This window comes from Penaeus chinensis, chromosome 15 (assembly GCF_019202785.1).
Source record: "Penaeus chinensis breed Huanghai No. 1 chromosome 15, ASM1920278v2, whole genome shotgun sequence".
Taxonomy (NCBI): Eukaryota; Metazoa; Arthropoda; class Malacostraca; order Decapoda; family Penaeidae; genus Penaeus; species Penaeus chinensis.
The window spans coordinates 19,158,238-19,160,737 of NC_061833.1; the positions used below are offsets into that span (position 1 = coordinate 19,158,238).

General features: G+C 34.0%; 1 protein-coding gene across 1 annotated transcript in view; it reads left to right on the plus strand.

Moving 5' to 3' along the window:
* Positions 1-2,500, plus strand: part of LOC125032874 (regulator of G-protein signaling 3-like) — a 37,212-nt gene that overhangs the window by 33,672 nt on the left and 1,040 nt on the right. The window lies entirely within an intron of this gene.

Genomic DNA, 2,500 nt, shown 5'->3' on the forward strand with positions numbered 1-2,500 from the left:
ATAATTCATAAAAAATGAATGAAAAATTGAATAAGTAAAATAAACAATACATAAAACGTATTTGAATAATGTCACCATATTGCATATCCAATAAATCAATTACATGAACTGCATTCCTAATACATGTAATGGTATGGTCCCGCATTGGCTGTTTCGGCTCTTAGTCTCAAAATACAATCCAGATTAGACTGAAATGAAAGCCGTATACGTTGCCAGCGAGATCCGAGCTGCCGATATTCTTGTAATTGTGTTAGATTTAACAACCAATAGAATAAGATCTGCCACAATCACTGCAGCGTTGCATGGGAGGAAGGGCAAGGAAGGGGAGAGGGAGAGGGAAAGAGGAAGCGACGATGAAGGGGAGGAAGTGGAAGACGAAAATAGAATGTATGTGAAGAACAGAATGGGGGTCAGAGGGCAAGGAAGAGAAGGAAAGTAAATGCATGAAAATACGATGATCTTGTGATACGCTGAGGAAAAGAAAATACGAAAAGAAATAGCAAATATGAATTAAATACAGAAATAAAATAAATTGTGATATATATAGCACTTTTCCTCCTTACATATTTTCCCCACGCCTGTTCGTCACTAAATGTTTCTTATACATATATTTCGTTCTTTTTTCCCGATCATCACTAACTGTTTATCGTTACATCACACGGAAATTTCTTCGTGTAATTACACTTAGAAAGATTCATATATCCTTGCTAAGGTCGCTTCGATAATAGGCGCGAGAGAATAACTGAATTCACATCTCATCGTGGGTTCGTGAAAGGAGAAGTAGAGGGATGGGGAGAAAGAGAGAGGAGAGAGAGAGAGAAGGGGAAAAAATAGAGGAACAGAGAGGGAGGAAGGGAGAGAGAAAGAAGGGAAAGTGCGAGTGGAACAAAGAGGGAGGAAGAGAGAGAGAAGGGAAAGAGGGAGAGGGACAGAGACAGACAGACAGATTGACAAGACAAAGACAGACAGACAGACTCAGAGAAAGTGGAGGGGAGGGAAAACAGAGAGGGAAAGAAAGCGAAGTTCTACATTCTTGACGCAAGATCATCAAATTGTACAAAAGCTATGTATCATGAAATATGTGGCTAACAATATCAGATGAAATATCCAGCTGCTAAATGTCAAAATGGCTCCGTCCATAAATGATTGTTCTGCAATATTTATTTAGATTTCTGCATTTCAGAAAAAGTTAATCTGTTCGTTCGTGCTGACAAGGAAATATTCTGTTAGTGTATATGTTTTATATAAATATAGGTTTCATATTATTTGTACGATAACGTGTTGTTATATTCATTTGTTTTTTGAATAAGCTCCCTTGTCGACTGATCGATGCCTCTCTGCTAAAGGCCTCATGGAGATGGGAAAGTTTAATTTGTGGATATTTGCATATCATTTTGTCTTTCTTTTTATATGAAACGATCATCGTAAACTTGTAAGCTATTACGATATAATAATGAAAGGTAACTAATAACGGGAAAAAATATATATATAGCAAGTGTTAGATAAGGCAGTGAATAGATGATATAAACATTTATATTTTATTTGAAGTGTGTAGTCATATGTAAATAAAATCAATGACTGCTTTATAAATTACTGGTATATGATTCTAGGATGCTGTTATGATTTGTTTTTCCTACATAATAATTTGATAAGATGCATAGTGCTGAAATATTCAGAAAATTGTTTTAGCAGAGTATTGTTGGTAGGTTGATAACAGTGTGAGGATATTGAGTGGTTTAATTTCACGAGGTTTCATTTTATTTTGTCAAGTTTTAATATGATATGGTGAGAAGAGATATATTTGTTGCTAAATGAATGTATTCACATTCAAAACATTGAAAAAATGAATTCTTGTGACTGACAATTTTGGATTTAATCATGAGTTTTTAAAAGTATTCATTTAAATTCACTTGCTATATCAAAGTAATGTTTAATGTATCTGAATCATGTTCTCTGTTTGATATCTATAATGAACTGAAACGTTTACAGCATCTAACGATAATAAATTGAATGATATTTGAGTGGTTAATTTCACGTCAAGGTCTATTCCCCATCAATTATTTGTTAAACGATAATCTGGGGGGATCCACGTGCCTTATTCGCAAACCAGCATTGTTAAATTCACGTTTGATCATTTTCTGCACTGAATGAGTATACCTGAAATCATTCTGTTGATATTGTTGATGGCCTCTTAATTTCAGGATGAAACCTAAGTAAATAAATTTTGACATCATAGCAGCTTTGAATTTCCGAGCATGAGAGACCTGCCTACATTTTTTTTTTTTTTTTTTTTTTTTTTTTTTTTTTGCGTTATCACTAGACACCAAATATTATAATCTGTATGATTTGCACTCGCGTCATATCTGGCAAAGGGAACTCAGTATCATATTTCGTAGTGGAAGATTATAACTTAATAAGTGTAAAAGAAAATACATATTACAGTCTAGAGCTGAGAATAATTCTACCACATTCTTAATATGGATTAAAAAATCGTATTCAC